Source organism: Bubalus kerabau, chromosome 8 (assembly GCF_029407905.1).
Source record: "Bubalus kerabau isolate K-KA32 ecotype Philippines breed swamp buffalo chromosome 8, PCC_UOA_SB_1v2, whole genome shotgun sequence".
Classification (NCBI taxonomy): domain Eukaryota; kingdom Metazoa; phylum Chordata; class Mammalia; order Artiodactyla; family Bovidae; genus Bubalus; species Bubalus kerabau.
Window position 1 is genome coordinate 39,213,604 of NC_073631.1, and position 20,744 is coordinate 39,234,347.

General features: G+C 37.7%; 1 protein-coding gene across 8 annotated transcripts in view; it reads left to right on the top strand.

Moving 5' to 3' along the window:
• Positions 1-20,744, top strand: part of SEMA3A (semaphorin 3A) — a 560,896-nt gene that overhangs the window by 236,311 nt on the left and 303,841 nt on the right. For 4 of the 8 annotated variants that reach the window (XM_055590101.1, XM_055590098.1, XM_055590103.1 and 1 more), the window contains one exon: positions 11,506-11,597. The exons of 2 other annotated variants lie outside the window; for them this stretch is intronic. The gene's annotated coding sequence lies outside the window, so the exon portion shown is untranslated. Of the gene's footprint in view, positions 1-11,505; positions 11,598-18,690; positions 18,803-20,744 lie in introns of all 8 variants that reach the window. 2 more of the 8 variants (XM_055590100.1, XM_055590104.1) reach the window with 1 other exon arrangement.

Consider the following 20,744-nt stretch of genomic DNA (forward strand, 5'->3'; position numbering starts at 1 on the left):
TTTTGTCTCCTTACATAGATTTGTTTCTAGATATTTTATTATTTGTGTTGCAATGGTGAATCGGATTGATTCCAAATTATTCATTTTGATTTTTTATTGTTAGTATGTGAGAATACATATACTTATGTGTATGTGACTTTGTGTATTGATTTTGCATCCTGAAAATTTGCTAAATTCACTGATTAGCTCTATTAATATTCTGATAGCATCTTTAGAGTACTATGTATAGTATGTATTCTATGTATAGATTTTCAAAAGATGGAGAGCTCTATAGTCAGCAAAAACAAGACCAGGACCTGAGTGTGGCTCAGAACATGAACTCCTTATTACAAAATTCAGACATAAATTGAAGAAAGTAGGGGAAAACATTAGATCATTCAGGTATGACCTAAGTCAAATCTCTTACAATTGTACAATGAAAGTGACAAATACATTCAAGGGGTTAGATCTGATAGAATGCCTTGAAGAACTATAAATGGAGGTTTGTAACACTATACAGGAGGCAGTGATCAAAACCATCCCCAAGAAAAAGAAATTTAAAAGGCAAAATGGTTATCTGAGGAGGCCTTACAAATATCTGAGAAAGAAGAGAAGCAAAAGGCAAAGGAGAAAAAGAAAGATATACCCATCTAAATTCAGAGTTATTTGGAAGGAGAGATAAGAAAGCCTTCCTCAGTGATCAGTGCAAAGAAATAGAGGAAAACAATAGAATGGGAAAAACTAGAGATATCTTCAAGAAAATTAAAGATGCCAAGGGATGTGAGAGTTGGACTATAAAGAAAGCTGAGCACAGAAGAACTGATGCTTTTGAACTGTGGTGTTGGAGAAGACTCTTGAGAGTCCCTTGGACTGCAAGGAGATCCAACCAGTCCATCCTAAAGGAGATCAGACCTGGGTGTTCATTGGAAGGACTGATGTTGAAGCTGAAACTCCAATACTTTGGCCACCTGATGCAATGAGCTGACTCATTTGAAAAGACCCTGATGCTGGGAAAGAGGGCAGGAGAAGGGATGACGGATGACGAGATGGTTGGATGGCATCACTGACTCAATGGACATGAATTTGGGTAAACTCTATGAGTTGGTGATGGACAGGAAGGCCTATGAGGTCACAAAGAGTCAGACACGACTGAGCGGCTGGGCTGAACTGAACTGAACTTAAGGCAACATTTCAAGCAAAGATGGGCATGATAAAGGACAGACATGGTATAGACCTAACAGAAGCAGAATATATTAAGAAGAGGTGGCAAGAATATACAGAAGAACTATACAAAAGAAACTTAATGACCCAGATAACCATGACGGTGTGATCATTCACCTAGAACTAGACATCTTGGAGTGCAAAGTCAAGTGAGCTTTAAGAAGCGTCACTAGGAACAAAGCTAGTGGAGGTGATGGAATTCCAGCTGAACTATTATAGATACAAAAAGAAGATTCTGTGAAAGTGCTGCACTCAGAATGCCAGAAAATTTGGAAAACTCAGCAGTGGCCACAAGACTGGAAAAGTCAGTTTTCATTCCAATCCCAAAGAGTGTTGGGCAGTGCCAAAGAATGTACAAACTACCAGACAATTGCACTCATCTCACATGTTAGTAAAGTAAAGCTCAAAATTCTCCAAGCTAGTCTGCAACAGTGTGTGAACCGAGAACATCCAGATGTTCAAGCTGGATTTAGAAAAGGCAGAGGAACCAGGGATCAAATTGCCAACATCTGTTGGATCACAGAAAAAGCTAGAGAATTCCAGAAAAACTTCTGCTTCATTGACTACGCTAAAGCCTTTGACTGGGTGGATCACAACAAATTGGTAAAATTCTTAAAGAGATGGCAATGCCTGAGCACTTTACCTGCCTCCTGAGAACCTTTCTGTATCCAGGTCAAGAAGCAGCAGTTAGAACCAGACATGGAACAATGGACTGTTTCCAAATTGGAAAAGGAGTACATCAAGGCCGTTTATTGTCACCCTGCTAATTTAAATGCCATGCAGTGTACATCATGAGAAATGCCAGGCTGGATGAAGCACAAGCTGAAATTAAGATTGCTGGGAGAAAAATCAGTCATCTCAGATATGCAGATGACAACCATTCTTATGGCAGAAAGCAAAGAGGAACTGAAGAGCCTCTGAATAAAGGTGAAGGAGGAGATTGAAAAAGCTGGCTTAAAACTCAACATTCAAAAAATGAAGATAATGACATCCAGTCCCATCACTTCATGCAAATACTTGGGGAAACAATGGGAACAGTGGCAGACTTTATTTTGGGGGGCTCCATAATCACTGCAGATGGTAACTGCCACCATGAAAGTAAAAGACATTTGCTCCTTGGAAGAAAAGCTATGACCAACCTAAACAACATATTAGAAAGCCAGGACATTACTTGGCCAACAGTGGTCTGTATAGTGAAAGCTATGGTTTTTCCACTTGGCATATATGGATATAAGAGTTGCACCATAAAGAAGGCTAAGGGCCAAAGAATTGATGCTTTTAAACTGTGATGTTGAAGAAGACTCTTGAGAATCCCTTGGACTGCAAGGAGATAAAACCAGTTAATCCTAAAAGAAATCAGCCCTGAATATTCATTGGAAGAACTGATGCTGAAGCTGAAATTCCAATACTTTGGCTACCTGATGCGAAGAACAGAATCATTGGTAAAGACCCTGATGCTTGGAAAGATTGAAGGCAGGAGAAGGGGATGGCAGAGGACAAGATGATTGGATGGCATCACCAACTCACAGGACATAAGTTTGAGCAAGCTCCAGGAGATGGTACAGGACAGGAAAGCCTGGCATGCTGCAGTCCATGGGATTGCAAAGACTCAGACATGACTGAGTGACTGAACAAGAACAAATGTATGGTATCATGTCATCTGCAAACAGTAAGAGTTTTACTTCTTTTCCAACCTGGATTACTTTTATTTCTTTTACTTCTCTGATTGCCATAGCTAGGACTTCCAAATTTATATTGAATTATAGTGGTGAGAGTGGGCACACTTGTCTTGTTCCTGTCTTGGAATGCTTTCAGTTTTTCACCAATAGGAATCATATTTGCTGTGGTATTATCATATAGTCCTTTTATTATGTTGAGTAGTTTCCTTCTGTGCCCATTTTTTTGAAGAGTTTTTATTTTAAATGTATGCTGAGTTTTGTCAAAAGCTTTTTCTGCATCTATTGAGATTATCATATCTTTTTTTGGTTTGAATTTCTTAATAAGGTGTATCACATTGATTGATTTTCTTACATTGAAAAATGTATGCATCCTTGAGATAAACCCGAATTGATCATGGTGTATGATCTTTTTCATGTGGTGTTTAATTCTGTTTGCTAGAATTTTGTTAATGATTTTTGTATCTATGTTTATTTAGTGATATTGACCTTAAATTTCTTCTTTTGTATTGTCTTTGGTTTTGGTATCAGGGTGATGATGGTGGCCTCATACAATGAGTTTTCAAGTGTTCCTTTCTTGGAATTTTTGCTAACATTTTAGAAGTGCCTGGCTGGCACTTGCTCAGTGTGTCAGGCACTTAAGTGGCCACTGTCTCTGGAGTCTTTATTGTTCAGCTGGTGTGTAGGGAAAGAGAGAGGCTACAGTGATGTTCCCACCCCCTGTGCTAGACTGAGCAGTATTGCCTTGCCTCTACGGCTGCCTAGTTTTCTTCCACAGGCATTTCCTACCACAGTCACCTCCCTCATGTTCCCTTGGTCATCTCCCCTGCAGTCAACAGCAGACCTCACCCTGGGATCGTTCTCCATCTCTAAGTTCCAGCTCCCAGCCACTGTGCTTTCTAAAGGACTTATGTCCCTGTCCGTGGTACATATGGCTATTGCAATGATTGTCTGTGTGATTCTCATTCCATTCAGAGTGTCACAGGTCAGCTGCTTCACTCTCCAACAGCCTCAAATGCTTCTCTGTCCCAAACAATTGCCCCAATGTGAAGATTTGACCCCTGCTTTAGTTCCCTCACCCTCCAGATACAAGTCCAGTCCTGCTCACTGTCCTCTTTCCCCACCTACTTGCTTTGTCCTGCCAAGTTTTGCATGGTTCTATATGTTCTTTTCTGGTGGTCAGGTACTCCTGCCCACTCTCAGCTGGTGTTCTGCAAGATTTTCTGTGTCTGAAAGTTGTATTCCTGATGCATATGTAGAGAGAGATGTACTCCATGTCCACCTACTCCTCTGCCATCGTGTTCTCTGATCTTAGTTTTTTGAATGTTGAGTTTTAAGCCAGCTTTTTCCCTCTCCTCTTTCACATTCATCAAAAGGCTCTTTAGTTCCTCTTTGCTTTCTGCCTCTAAGGTGGTATCATCTACATATCTGAAGCTGTTGCTATATCTAATATGCACTTTCTTTTTAATAAAAACTGGAGAGACGTAAGATTAATCTCCCGCTTTCAAATGCTGTACAAACTTGATGCAGCAAATGATGTGTATGAAACATCATTTCTAGAGATAGCTATTAAAGACATTGTGTGCATGTGCATCTGTGTGTGTAAGAAAGAATGATAACAACACTTATATATCAATAGCATTGATATATAAGTGTGCTAGACATGCACAAGTGCTTCATGTATATGTACAATTTAATAGTAATTTACTACTATAACAAACTACATGTTACATACTTCTAGTAAACCCAAGGAAATAACACCCCACTCCAGTACTCTTGCCTGGAAAATCCCATGGACAGAGGAGCCTGGTAGGCTGCAGTCCATGGGTCACAGAGTCAGACACGACTGAGCGACTTCACTTACAGACACAGAAGGACAGACATACAGTATAACATATCCTAATGAGGAAACCAGAAAAGCATGTAAAGACAAGCTAAGAAAAAGATACCATATGTCCTGTTGCCAACATTAAAATTATAAAAAATGTATAAAAGTTCTAGAAGATGGGGATTTTCTAGTTCTGAGGCAAGCATCACTGACCTTGAACTCTGCATTGCCTACAGTATTTTCCAAGTGAGAGTGACTAGGACTTCCAGATCGTGAGTGTTTCTGCCTGCACATGCCTAGTTTGGTCTGTAAAATTAGACAGGAGCACAAATGCCAACACAGAACTATATAAAGAAATATGTTTTAGAATTTGAAGATTTATAAAAATTTAATCAACAGGAAAATATATTGCACAAGTGCTAAGAAAAAGGAAAGATACCATAAATAAATGAAAACTTTCCATTTGTTAAAGTGTGTGAGTGACATAATTTATTTTTAATTATGCCAAATTTTAAAAGACCTATAAATTTATAATTTATACCCAACATTATAGCTTCTTAAAGAAAACCCCTTCCACTTCCTCCACAAATAAAACACGTTTTCTTCTTCCCGTGGATCATCCTTGAGATATCTACACTCTCTGTAATCTTGTGCTTGACACTCTGAATAAACCCTGGCAGAGTTTTCACAAGCTCTTAGTCTACACTTTGTGAAATACTTATCTGACCTGTAAGGCTGACAGAACATAAACAGGAAAAATAAGCATTAAATGTTTGTTATACATTGGGCCAGTACTAGTGAATTAAAATTTTGTTTAAATGTAAATGTTTATTTTGGTTACATTTTTTAAAAAGTCATTTTACCACCCATATACTTGTAGATAAATTTATAGATTTAGCTATAGTCAGGAGTATGGATATAGATTTTAACTCTTCCTCTTATGGGAAATAATTTAATGCAGAAGAGTTACCATCTTTTAAAAAAGTTGACTGTATTTTATTGAATACGTACATTAGTATGATTATGTATTGAACAATATAGCAATCCTGAGAGGTGAGATGGCCATTATGTAAAAGGTATAATTGCTATGGTTTCTTGATTGATATAAAGCAGCGGTGTGCTCAAAGTAGCATTAAAGCTAGAGATGTTAGTGTGCAAAGTCCTCACAGACAAGGCCCAAAACATATAATCTTGCTTTTATAGACATTGTTAGTTCAAAGGACTCTGAATATCTGTGAAAATAAGGTCTTTCCTGTTAAATAAGATAACAATATTCAGTTTAATGAATGACTGTGAGAGTTATAAGTAGTATCGGTGCTATATCACTGTACCCATTACAGTGTCTAGAGCATGCATGCTCAGTCACTAAGTCATGTTCAAGTCTTTGCAACCCTGTGGACTGTAGCCCTCCAGACTCCTCTGTCCATGGGATTCTCCAGGCAAAACTACTGGAGTGGGTTGCCATGTCCTTCTCCATGGGATCGTCCCAATCCAGGGATTGAAACTGTGTCTCTTATGTCTCCTGTATTGGCAGGCAGGATCTTTACTACTAACCACCTGGGAAACCTACAGTGTTAGTACAGATTATTTATTAAGCAAATGTGAGTATTATTATGGTGGAGAGAGTTATATTTTATTTATATTGTTCTCCCATAAAGCTCTCAAAGATATACCGATTTATAACTTTCAGTCATTCTCATATCATTTTATTCATTCATTCATTTATTTATAAACTTGTTAACTCAACATGCATTTATTGACTAACAACTAAATGTTAGGCCCCATCCTTCTAGTAAATATGATGAGATAAAGAACATGACTCTTGCTGTTATTGGTATCCTCAGTGGCCCCTGCCCTAGATCACTGCCTTTCCACCAGAAACAGCAGGAGGCCTTGCCCTAGATTTATGGCACAGTATACTTCTAACCATTCGGCTTCCTATTTTACTGGGCTAATCTCCCAGTTCTTGGGCTTACATCTTTTTTTAATGTCTTATCCTAACTAATGTCTTCTCCTAACTAAACTAACTAATTTATAGCATATGCATCCCTCCTGGGTAACATTTGATCTTAGCAAGGAAAGATTCTACTTCTGTCTCAGTACCATAAATATTCCTGTTTTCTTTTCTAAAATAAGTACCTAGGATTTATTGTAGGATAATTAAATAATAGTCCATTCCCATTCTCTTTTTTCTCAACAGCATATTCAGGTCACACTTTCCCCAGATCTTTCACCAGATGCTTCCCCACCCATTCCAACAACATACATACACAGATATAGATATAGATATATAGATATATAACTTAAATATATTTCACCTGAAACATCAGTCTTGAAAGACTTTAGAGAACCAATTTCTGTTCTCAGAATGAATGAGGTAGTGTAGAAAATTTACTCATCTCCTTGGTGGTAATTTATCCTGATGTTGGTAGCCAGATGAAGGAGATAAGAAATAAGCTGACTCAAAAAATTGTACAAGTTACATAGAATTAATTGGAAAATAGCGTTCTGTACAACTTATCTTCTGCGGTATAAACTGAGTACAAAAAGTTGTTGATAATCATCACTGATTAGTTAAAAATACAATATAGATTTTTAAGTGTTCAAATGCTTTATTTTAATCTTCTTAGAGAAACTAATTTATATGAAATATGTAGAATTCAAATATGATATTGAAGTTATTTACACATACTGGTCTCTAAAATAGCAGATCATCATAAGATATCCTGTTTCTTTGCCAGAATTTTATTTTCTTGGTCATAAAAACCAATTTTGTGCAGCAAGGGAAATATAACAGATGGCAAAGCCACAGCTCAGAAAAGAAGAAAAAAAATCATCCCTTCTAGTTCAGATAATCCCCAGAGTTTTGCCTTTGGAGTAAGTCTAGTTTCCTGTAGCAATACCTTAAAGAGAAGAATGAGGTTTTGTGGTTGGAATTTGGCTGCAAGTGAGGAATCCTAGTTTGTAATTTTGGTTGCACCATTTATTCATTGTCTCTTGGAGCAGTAAAGTAGCAATGATTAATAAATAAATATTGACAGACTGTTTCTAGGGCTCTGTGAAACTGCACAAGGCAAATATTCATTGTCACCAGAAGTATTTAAAATATTATTATTTAAATATCAGGTGGTAAGAAAAATGAAGCAGGAGAGATTATTTTTACCAGTCTCAAAATATGTAAATTCCTACAGAAACTGAGTAGATTGTTGTTGTTGTTGTTTTGAAAGAATTATATTGAAAAGGGTAGAATTATATTCTCAACATACAGAATATTTTTAGATTGCAATGTTACATTTTCTCTTTCCTCTGAACTCTTACACAGTGAAAAAGAGTTCCTCAAGAGTTCAGTGGAGATCTCACATCCATCTATGAATGTACATTGTCATAGGAAGTGAAGTGAATTTGATAAACGACTCCCAACTAAGCAAGGGTAACATCTGAGCTTTGGAAATAGGAGCTTAAAACTAGACTACTAGTTCTTAAGTAAACCTGAAGTTCTCATCCATCCACTGACCCCCCAGGAAAGAACAAACTAAGTAAATGAAGTGCTGGATATAAGTCTACATGATGAAGGAGGTGGAACCCACCGTACTCTGATGCCACAGAAGAAAGTGCTGTCAGATGAAAGGCAGAGGATGAGGCTTTGAACACAAAGAGTTGATTTCAGCACTTCAAAGTGAGATGTGGTTCTCTTATAGTAGAAAAAGTATGAGTCTTTGCAATAGGTTTTTAATTATCACAGGAAAGATATGAACACAAGACGTGAAATACCATTCTATTTAATATGTCTAAAACAGGACAAGAAATTTTCATCATCTTTTTTTCTGATTTTGGTCCACATGCTTTTCTTTCACTGGTTTATTAAGTTATTTGACTCATGACATTTATTCTATCCAAACCATACTCCTTACATTTATGAATGTAAACACACCAATTTTGCCACAATTAAGCACTGGCAAAAATTAGGGTCTTTATAAAATTTTGTTTCAAGTCTTTTTTGCTTTTCATTTTCATTTATGGAGAGACAGTGCACACACTGCTGATGAATCAGATCAGGGAAAATCACAGCAGGCCCCATCTAATTTCTACTGGGAGGCCTTAGCTGGTCCCTGTGAGGATTTCTGTTTCAGAATAGGCACACATTCTTACCCTAAAACAAACGACTTGAGTGTTATGCCAGTGCCCACATGTATATACATCTTAATACTTTAAATGTTACCTGATTATACTGAGTGAAATTCTAAACATATACTGAGGAAAATTAAAGAGAATTGAGGTCTCTATTTCAGAATATAGTATAGCAGGGCCCATTTTCCTAATGTCCTGGGGGTAAGGACGTTAAATTTTAAAACAGGTAGCGTGGCAAACCTGTTTACAGTAGATTTGAACTGCAGATGGGTTACTTGTTACAACTTCAAAGAACTCCGGTAGAGGCTAACATAAAATTAAAAAAAAATGAAAGTGCCCAATCTGCTTTTGATGAGTGTTTGACATTTATTACTTCCTTTGGCTTTTTTTCCTTAAAAAATCTTGTGTGATTTAGGAGGACCAATCCACTAGCTGCCATAGAGTCAGAAATTGTTAGTCAGAAAAGGATATTCCCTTGTTATCAAGTGACTCATGGGAAACTGGAGACACTCTCTTTTCCCAAATGATTTTTGACAGTTTTTTAAATATCCCTTTCATCTATCTTAGTGCTCTATGTCTAGAATACCTATGCCATGGGAAAGCTCAGAGGGGAATATAGAAGAGCAGGAATATAAATATATCACCTGTTTCAATTTCTCCAGCATCTATTCCTGCTTCTCCAGTGAAGAGAAAAGTTGTCCGCTAGGCAAACTGGGAGAGGTACTGCCTTGCCCATCACAACTCAAGGAGTTTCCATTCAGGGAGAAAAGTCATTATAGGGTTCGGAATATTTTTATTTATATCTCATAAACAAGTTTAAAAATAACACCAAAAAAGGATGTTAACCATATGCTGTTTCACAGTTTGTGACTAAAGGAGATCAAGTTACCAAAGTTTCCCCCAGCCCTTTGAACTTGAGAGCCAGTGTGCATTTTCCATTCCATTGTACAATATGCTAAACAGTAACCCCTTCAGTGCTACTCTCCAATGTTTGGTAAGCTCCTTTGTTCAGCAAACCCAGTACCTCTTCTCATCATTTTTATTATTGTAGTTAACGAGAGGACTTCCAAACAGATGCTTACATTCACTAGGCTTTTGTTTTCCTTATTTGCCTTAAAAAATACTTTAAGATAAAATCATGATGAAAGATCATAGGTTAAAAAAATATTCAAAGAATCCCTCAGCCTCAGAGCAGTGACCTCTTATAATGAATTTTAATAGGATTTTAAGAATATATTTCATCATTCAATACAAAAGAGTTAAAGATAAATAATCACTTGCAGGTACTGATAATAACTTTTAGCATTGTTTAATATGACCTATAGTATAGCCGCATGAAATAACTTCATTTCACAAATCCATGTACTATTTCCAGTCATGTGTGAGTACTAAGTTGCTTCAGTTGTGTCTGACTCTTTGCAACCCTATAGACTATAGCCTGCCAGGCTCCTCTGTTCTAGTGATTCTCCAGGCAAGAAAACTGGAGTGGGTTCAAATTTATTGAGTCCTAAATATGACAAAGCAATATCCTTCAAGTTAACCTTAACATGTCACTTCTTGTAAAAGAAAGTCAGTTTTGTAGTTTTTTCTCTACATTGTGTATACATATGTACATGTCTGCACTTAGTCGCTCAGTCATGTCTGACTCTTTGTGACCCCATGGACTGTAGTCTGTCAGGTTTCTTTGTCCATGGGGTTCTCCAAGCCCTCCTCCGGGATCTGCCCAACCTAGGGCTCAAACCCAGGTCTCCCACATTGCAGGCAGATTCGTTACCAGCTGAGCACCAGGGAAGCCTAAAAATACTGGAGTGAGTGGCCTATCCCTTCTTCAGGGGATCTTCCCTACCCAAGAATCAAACTGGGGTCTCTTGCACTGTAGGCTGATTCTTTACCAGGTGAGCTACCAGGGAAGCCCATTTATGTACATGTATTTATACAAATAAAGGGACTGCCTGTGAGCAAAAGCAACTATACAGAGAGTCAAGTCTGGAAGCGATGTCACCTTCATCACATCATCTTTCTCACCCCCATCACCCATATTATGTTCTAAAAACTCCAAATGCTAATTGCACAGTATTTTATTCTTTTGCTTTGGGAACATATTATAAATCTCTAGATACCCAATAAAGTTGAATAAAAAGTGACAGAAACAGAATGGGTTCATCTGTCATCACAGTGAAAGAAGACATTACAATTTGAAGACTTGCCTAGATGGCGATTGTTTAAAGGATCAGAAAACATCAGTACAGTGTTGCAGAATTTTTCTGTTCTTATTTTTGAAAGTGATTTTGCTTTAGCTGCTAACCTCTATGCCATCTTTATTTTTCTCATTATCAGTAACAGTTCTCCTAATGAGACTGATAATGAACGTGATCTCAGAATAAAATCATAGAAGTTTGGTAAACAATGGAAATAATACAAGGACACAGGAGAGATAAACCTCCGAAGTTTTCTAGGTTAGACCAAAGAGAAGGGAGAATGTAGACTCCAGAGTTATTTACCAAAAACTATAAATTTGAATATTTCTTCAGGTTTTCAGTTTCAGCAGAGTTACTGTGGTGTAGCAGATGTGTTCCCATATATTTCTAGATGGAATTCTACAATCTTTGTAAGAGGGTCAAGGCTCAGTGTGGAAAGAGCCTTGCCTTGAGAGTATGTTGCCTTTGATTGCAGGTAGCCTGAATGGAAAACCTAGGTGGAGACGGGAGCAAACTTACCAAAATCTCACTTCTTTACACCTCAGTTTAGTCACCTATAACCAGCAGGTAAGAATAGCAACCATACAAAATGTTTGTGACAAGATAATGTTTCTGCAGCTATTAGAAGAATATCTTTATTATGATCACTGTTCAAAAATCTTCATTGTTATTTCTATTTGTTATATTGTTTTTCAACTTTGAGCCAAGGCCTGCTCAGGCCAGATTTTTAATGTTCCTGGGTACTTCACTCCATTATGGTTATCTGCTTTGAAGTTAAGTTTTGAATCCTCATCTTAATTCTGTCTTTCACTCAGACTTTGTCTCCAGCAGTCAAAAATGGAGCTTGACAAGACACACAAGCTTCTCAGTTCAGTTCAGTTCAGTCACTCAGTCATGTCCAACTCTTTGCGACCCCTGAATTGCAGCTCGCCAGGCCTCCCTGTCCATCACCAACTCCCGGAGTTCACTGAGACTCACGTCCATCGAGTCAGTGATGCCATCCAGCCATCTCATCCTCTGTTATCCCCTTCTCCTCCTGCTTCTAGTACTCACCAATTTTTACTCCACTAAAATTTGAAGAAGGTGATTAGGAATAGTGCTATCACGAACCTCTTATAAATGTCTTTGGTATACATATGTAGGCCCACAGACATACAAAACTGTTGATAGTAACATGCAAAACAGATAAAACTGATTCACGATGATAAAAGCCTAATTAAGTAATTGCATGTTGAGATGTGTGGGTAGTGATGGGGAGGGAGCAGAAGGTGAATTTCTGGGATAGTGGTGATCATGGGGTGATGGTTACATGGTATGTAAAGGTTAATCAGCTGGTACTTAAAATGTGTGCACTTTACGTAGTCAAAGTAAAATAAAAATGACAGCTACATGCAAAAGAATGAAATTAGGACACTACCTAGTGCCATACACAAAGATAAAATCAAAATGGATTAAAGACCAAAAGGTAAGACCACAAACTATTAAACTCTTAGAGGAAAACACAGGCAGAACACTTGATGACATAAATCAAAGCAAGATCTTCTATGACCCACCTCCTAGAGTAACAGAAATAACAAAAATAAACAAGTGGGATCTAATTAAAATTAAAGCTTTTGCACAGAAAAGGAAACTACAAACAAGGTGAAAAGACAACCCTGAGAATGTGAGACAATAATAGCAAATCAAACAACTGACAATTTTCAAAATGTACAAGCAGCTCATACAACTCAATACCATAAAAGCAAACAACCCAATTAAAAAGTGGGAAAGGGACCTGAAGAGGCATTTCTCCAAAGAAGACATACAGATGGCTAACAAGCACATGAAAAGATGTTCATTATTAGAGAAATGCACATCAAAATTACAATGAGATACCACCTCACACCGCTCAGAAGGGCCATCATCAAAAAGTCTACAAACAATACATGCTGGAGAGGGTGTGGAGAAAAGGGAAAACTCTTACATTTCTGGTGGGAATGTAAACTGACACAGCCACTATGGGTGATGGTATGGTGATTCCTTAAAAAGCTAGGAATAAAGCACCATATGACCCAGCAATCCCACTCCTAGGCATATACTCTGAGGAAAGCAACATTAAAAAAGACACATGTACCCCATTGTTCATTGCAGCACTATTTACAATAGCTAGAACATAGAAGAAACCTAGATGCCCATCTATAGATGAATGGATAAAGAAGCTGTAGTGCATATATACAATGGGATACTGCTGCTTCTGCTGCTGCTGCTGCTAACTCGCTTCAGTCATGTCCGACTCTGTGCGACCCCATAGAGGGCAGCCCACCAGGCTCCCCCGTCCCTGGGATTCTCCAGGCAAGAACACTGGAGTGGGTTGCCATTTCCTTCTCCAATGCATGAAAGTGAAAAGTGAAAGTGAAGTCGTTCAGTTGTATCCGACTCTTAGCGACCTCATGGACTGCAGCCTACCAGGCTCCTCCGTCCATGGGATTTTCCAGGCAAGAGTGCTGGAGTGGGGTGCCATTGCCTTCTCTGACAATGGAATACTACTCAGCCATAAAAAAGAACACTTTTGAATCCGTTCTAATAAGGTGGACGAACCTAGAGCCTATTATACACAGTGAAGTAAGTTGGAAAGAGAAAGATAAATATTGTAATAGTTCAGTTCAGTCGCTCAGTCATGTCCAACTCTTTGCGATCCCATGAATCACAGCATGCCAGGCCTCCCTGTCCATCACCAACTCCCAGAGTTCACTCAAACTCATGTCCATTGAGTCAGTGATGCCATCCAGCCATCTCATCCTCTGTCATCCCCTTCTCCTCCTGCTCCCAGTCGTATACTGACACACATATATGGAATCTAAAGAGATGGCACTGATGAATTTATTTTCAGGGCAACAAAGGAGGAACAGACATAGAGAACAGACCTATGGACACAGGGGGAGGAGAGGAGGGAGAAGGGGAGATGTATGGAGAGAGTAACCCAGAAATTTACAATACCATGTGCAAAACAGATAGCCAACGGGAATTTACTGTATGACTCAGGGAACTCAAACAGGGGCTCTGTGACAGGCTGAAGGGTGGGATGGGGAGTGAAATCGGAGGGAGGTCCAGAGGGAGGGGCCATGGATGTACCTGTGGCTGATTCTTGTTGGTATATGACAGAAAACCACAAAATTCTGTAAAGTAATTATCCTTCAATTTAAATTTAAAAAAAAAAAGAGAAAATGGGGGGAAATGTCTGAAGAAAAGATACTAAAAGTAATGATTTTCATGAATTTCATGTTATTTAAAATTTATGTTGGAGTGTTATGGTTCATTGTCCTCTGATTTCATTCTCAAAGAAGTATTCAAATCATAACACCTCAACTCTTAGGTAAAAGCCCTTCTAATTTTAGACTATGTATTCAACTCTGTCTCCCTTCATTTTTCTTCCCACTTAGTTTCACTGACCTCCAACACATTTCTTGTTTTTTGCTGAACTTCAGTACCTGACTCAAGTGATTTTTCCCCAACCATGTATTATTGCTTCCTTACACACAGAGTCTGGAGAAGGCAATGGCACCCCACTCCAGTACTCTTGCCTGGAAAATCCCATGGATGGAGCAGCCTGGTAGGCTGCAGTCCATAGGGTCGTGAAGAGTCGGACATGACTGAGCGACTTCACTTTCACTTTTCACTTCCATGCATTGGAGAAGGAAATGGCAAACCACTCCAGTGTTCTTGCCTGGAGAATCCCAGGAACGGCGGAGCCTGTTGGGCTGCCATCTATGGGGTCGCACAGAGTCAGACACTACTGAAGCAACTTAGCAGCAGCTGCAGCAATGCACAGAGTCAGACATGACTGAGTGACCTTCACTTTCACTTTCTAGGCAAATTCACTGTCTTCAGTTTTTGCTCAGCTGACAATTTGCCATTTCATTTCCTTGGTCTCATCTCCATTTAACTCAACTTCAGTGACTAAATATGATAGTCACATCTGCAACTTATCATCACCTTGAGGGGTTTGGAATAAAAGATTGAGACAACTCAGTCTTCACAGCCTCATTTTTGGCACTCTCTTTCCCAGTAAAGGAGATCAGTACTTCATCTCATCCAAACATCCAATAGCCTGATGTTTCTATTTTCTCAAGTGTTACTATTTTTCATTTCTTTATAATCTTACAAGCTTAGATTATATTTCACTATCAGGATAATATCTCACTTCCTCAAGCCAGTTTAACGTCTTTGCACCTTTCTGCTAAACCCCAGTGTTGAATCATTTGAATAACCTGTCATCTTCATACTTCCACCAGAACTGCTAGAAAAAAAATAAAACAGTGAAGTTTAGTAACAGTACACATTCATGATGACAAGCATCAACCAGGCCCTAATGTTGCCCAGTGTTTCTTAGTTTTCCTCATCAACTCTCCACAGTTTTCCACAGAAATCATGTCAAGATTTATCTTCCTCACATATAGCCTTTCCCTTCCTCCATCCCATCCTCTGAGAGATAACTTAGCCACCAAAACTGTAATGGAGAAAATAACCATCAAATGAGAACTATCCCAACTTTTGCTAGCTGATAAATGTAGCTGTCTCATTGCTTATAATTTTCTTATATCCTCTCAATACAGTGGATGTTTCCTTCCTTCTATTCAATTTGTGTTCTGGACTTCATTCTCTATTTCCTTCTTGGAGCTTTCACTCTATCTTATATTGCTTCAATCCAGAAACTTCAACTTTTGCTTCTTTACTAGACATTTCTTTACTGGATAATTCTTATCATGATTTTACAATAAGATGTCTTTCACCTACAGCTTCTCTCTTCCCACACCCCTCTCTAGCTGCTACTCTCTTTTTTCTTTTCTTTCTTTCACAGATAAATATCCAGATCTATGTAGATATATACATGTATTAATATGTAAAACACATATAATACGTACATGTATAACAATACATTACATACCTACGTGTAACTATAGTGTATAATATACATACATGAATATATAACACATAAATTGTATATCTATATCTATTTTACATACATTTAATCGCTACCAAACTGATCTCATTAAAGTTGAAAATAAGTGATGACTTTCACTTAATCAAACAGACACTTTGAAAATATTATCACAGATTTTGTCTTTTGGACTTTCCATTAGATTAGAAACTCTTGGTGGGGGCGGGAGGGCGGGGGGTCGGTGCTGGGGCTAAATCTGTCTTGCTAAACTTTTAGCAAGTTCTCCACACAACTCCCAGGAAATATTTGCTGTGTGATTTAATTAATATTATCAAAAGTCATATAATATTTTTTTAATCAGAACTTGCATTCAGCAGAACATTGACCTCTGTAGAAAGAATGATTTTGTTACTCAAGCACAAAGGAAATGCTTTCTAAAGCTTTCAGAGTTGGGCTCTCCTATTCAACTTTATTTACGTTCACATTTTTAACATTTTAAATTGATGAATTTATAGAATGCAATTTCTGTTCATGAATAGGAGAGTAAAATAATGTATTTTATATTATATCATTCAATGTATCTTGATTCTTCACTGTAGAACAGAGACTCAATTTTTGTATGTAATCCTGAATTACTCTATAGGTGAGAACTTGTTTTTCTAATGTATGTGTACATGGAAGTTTGGTTTTCATAGATGATAACTATTCTTTGAGGATTACAGAAATGTCTTAGTAAGCAGTAATAGTTCTGACAGGTTTGTAACTTATGAAGAGATTTTCAACAACAGATCTTACATGTATAGTCCATTTTGTTGTATATGCTGCAGCAGATTCAATATCACATCTGGAAAGAAAATCTCATTCTTCCTGTGTTATGTTGTGGTTTGCCTTTTTAGGAAATTAGTATTCTTCTATTTGAGTATGAATGGCTTTTCCATCTTTAATCTTTCATAAATGATTATCAACCCTATTCTGCATGGCTATTAAATTATGTGATACTACATTTTAATAGCTTCTCAGAATCACTGCCTACCTGGTACCAGTCAAGTGGTCTAAGACTGATCTTCTTCTTTCTCAACACCTACCAACATCCCTCCAGAGAAAAATAACATCCAGGGAAAGGGACTGTTTGGAGCATTTGCTTTCCATTCAGTCTAGTGCATACTTGAGTATTTTTTGATTGATCTGAATATTCAAAAAATTGTATATCATTTTGTCTCTGATTCATTTTTCTTGAATTGTAGAATATTATTTCTAAAAACCATATTATTCTTGTAGTTGTATTTATTGTAAGAAGGTGTGATATCAAATTTCTCAGGACCCTAAAAGTAAATTTCTCTAGTCTTCCATACCAGGAATAGGTATATGAGAAGTTCTCTGCAACTGGTGTGTTTGGTTTTTGTGGACCTGGAATCACATGCTTGGTTTTACTAACCCTCTTATCAAAGTAGAGCAGCTGCTTAGATGGAAGAAAAAAGGTCTGTGTTTTCTTGTTGTTCCAAGTTAGTCTGAAGAGACCTCCTAATACTCATGAGAATCCTGTAGATTTAGTGACCAGGAAATCCTAACACTTGATCTGAAGATGAAACTACTTTTGTTGCTCAGGGGATGCCCAGTATGTGGTGAGGCAGGATGAGTCACGTAATAATATGTTCTGTGTAAAGAGTGCCAGGTCAGTCACTAGACATGTAGCATGGATTCTGCAGGACCTCTGCTCCATGGGTAGCCTTTCAAGCTGTAAAGACATATAGTTTACTTGAGTCAGCCCTCTTGCTCAAAAATAGTCTGCCTGTCTTCACTTAAGCATAGATGTCATCACTACAGGATAAATGAGAATATGCTGCTTATCCTGGAGGCAGTTCTTCTGACCATGTGCACCGGCTTCAAGTCCTCCTGTCCACTTGGAAGCAGATTCTTCGCTCCCACTCATGTAAATCAGTCCTCCTGGCTTCTAACCTGCTGTTTCTCAGTCAGAAATTCCAACGCAGATGGTCTCCTGATCATTTACCAAAGCATAGCACCTTAGATTAGCAAATGATACTTTTCATTTTAACCAGTGTTCCTGAAAACTCAAAACACTGCAACACTGATAGAATTAAGGGCAGCCAATTGCACAGAATAAAGAAACTAATAGTGTTATTAAGGCTATACTTTGCTGAGTTTTGAAAAACACTTTTCTTGTTGCATAAAGTATTTAAAAGGCATGGATTATATTTAAACCTGAAATTTTTATGGTAAGAAAAGTCTTATAGGAAGAGTACATTTTATGAATTTTATCACTACTGTCTCATCTCCATTTAATACAAAATAATTAACTCTTCAGGAGGTTATGTACTTGCTGGACATGGACATTTTTGCCAAATTGAACGGAAAACAAGAGTAAAAATTAAATATTCCATAACTGACAAGAGTTTATTCTTAATAGGTTTTGTAGGAAATAAGGAAATCAGAATAAAATACTGTAAGTCTGGAGTTTTTCCTTCATCGTTTACTTTTTTAGATAATGTATTGATAAAGGCGGCCACCTGAAGAAAGTTTCCACTACTTAAGAAATACTGGACTGTCAAGTTACATTGAATTGTGAAAACAGATTAAAATGAAAATGTAAAGTGCCAAGCTTGTTTTAGAGTTAAGAAAAAAAAACACACTGGCATATGGCCAAAATATTTGCCTCCCAAATGTCATCTTTAGAACGATTTTTTAAACCCACTGTGATTGCTTCTCCCTCCTCTCAACTCCCAGCAGGCTAAAGCAGACCTCACATAAGTCCCACACAGATGTAGACAGAGAAACTGCTCATTATCAATCAACGAACACAAACAAGTTGAAGACTGCTCAGTTTCCCCTGTTAAAGGTAAAGAGGCTTAAAGCCCCCAAAGAGTTTATTATTCTGGTGCTAGGATCGTCAAAGTCATTTGACTTTGACTTGCACGGTAGCCACAGAGGTTAAATTAAGGTTAAGTTTCCCAAACAAAATGGAAGCAATTAAACAGTTAAATAATGTTGCTTTATTCTGTTTGTTTGTTTTTAACCCAGAGACCCCAAAATATATAAAAATGTAAATTTTTATATATTTTTAAGTAACAAAAATTATATATAAGAAATTGCCTTCTATGCTTAATTATATGCTTTCACGTGATATTTTTCCTCTAAAACCATCACACCAGAATAGTATTATAAATCCAACCAGTAACTGATTATAAGATATCTCCCTTTGCAAGAGGATGTATAAGGACTTTTAAAGTTTATAAATTTTGATTAGGCAGGAAAAAATCAAGCTTCTTGAAATGGGATAATATTTTTGTTTGAGTATGGTCAATTAGAAAGAAAACTGGTCACAGAGTCTAAAGACCTGGATGTAGCTGTTTTTCTTTCCTGAGAGCATTATGCAAGCATAACCTACTTTATCTTTTACAAAACATTTATATATTTATTAGCTCACTTGAATTCTAAAATAGCTTTATAAAATAGAAGGACATTTGACAAATTTTTAAAAATCAATAAAAATAAAACTTATTATGTATATGACTTGCCTAAGATCACGTTTAGTAAGAGTTGGAGCTAGACACTGCTGCTGCTGCTAAGTTGTTTCAGTCGTGTCTGACTCTGTGCGACCCCATAGACGGCAGTCCACCAGGCTCCCCTGTCCCTGGGGTTCTCCAGGCAAGAACACTGGAGTGGGTTGCCATTTCCTTCTCCAATGCATGAAAGTGAAAAGTGAAAGTGAAGTCGCTCAGTCATGTCTGACTCCCAGTGACCCCATGGACTGCAGCCTACCAGGCTCCCCTGTCCATGGGATTTTCCAGGCAAGAGTACTGGAGTGGGGTGCCATTGCCTTCTCTGGAGCTAGACACTAATTCACCACTAATTCCGTATGTTACATTACATCTAGTTGGAATCATGTCTCTTTAAGTATAGTGAAGTATTTTGTTTATTTCTAATTAAAAAAAATATTTTGGTGGTATTCTTAAAGAATAACGTTTTAGCACTGTAAATAATATTTGACATACTATTTACTGAATCTATATGTCTGAAAAAATATCTTAACCCACCACCATGGGGAATAGGAGACCTGAATGTGTTGACTGCATCTGCATATGTCAGCAAAAAGAAGTTAAAAACAATTTGGACTGTGACCAACACATGTCCTTTTCTTACTAAAATCTTTTCCAGCTTGGTCTTAATTGCTATGCTGAGAACAAACACTCCCCTGCCATAATTTAGTCAAAAAGAGTTTCAGTAGCAGGGTTAATAAAAGAGGAAGGGTGGATTTGAAGAATGGCCCTTTCAGAGATTCTCTAGATCCTGGGCAATCTTTAGGTACAGAAGCCGTAGGGTTGGGGCAGAACATGATCCTCTTAGGAACGAGAGGCCTGGTATCCAACAAGGTATAGAGAAGCACTTTATTCCTCAGAAACAGGCAAGGGAAGAAACTGAGCTGCATGAAATATTGCACTGGTTTGCCAAGTATAGACACACCCAGGTTTCCTGTTCCACATGAGGTTAGAGCTTGGATCACAGATGTCCAGCCAAATGTGGCCTTGCTCTGACCCAGATCATGCCACCAGAGAAACCAGTCACTCTGAGGAGCAGTTCTTTCTTTGTTCCTTGAAGCCCTGCACTCCCTTGTAGTGGGAACCTTGAGCTATTAAAAGGCTTAAAAAAACTTTTTGTTGTGTCTCTTAGACGGAGTCCCTCCCAACACACAGAGTGTAATTTAAAAAAAAAAAAAAAAAAGAGTGGAACTTTTTTAGGTGCTATGCGTAGAGAAAACCTTTTAGCACTAAAAACAATCA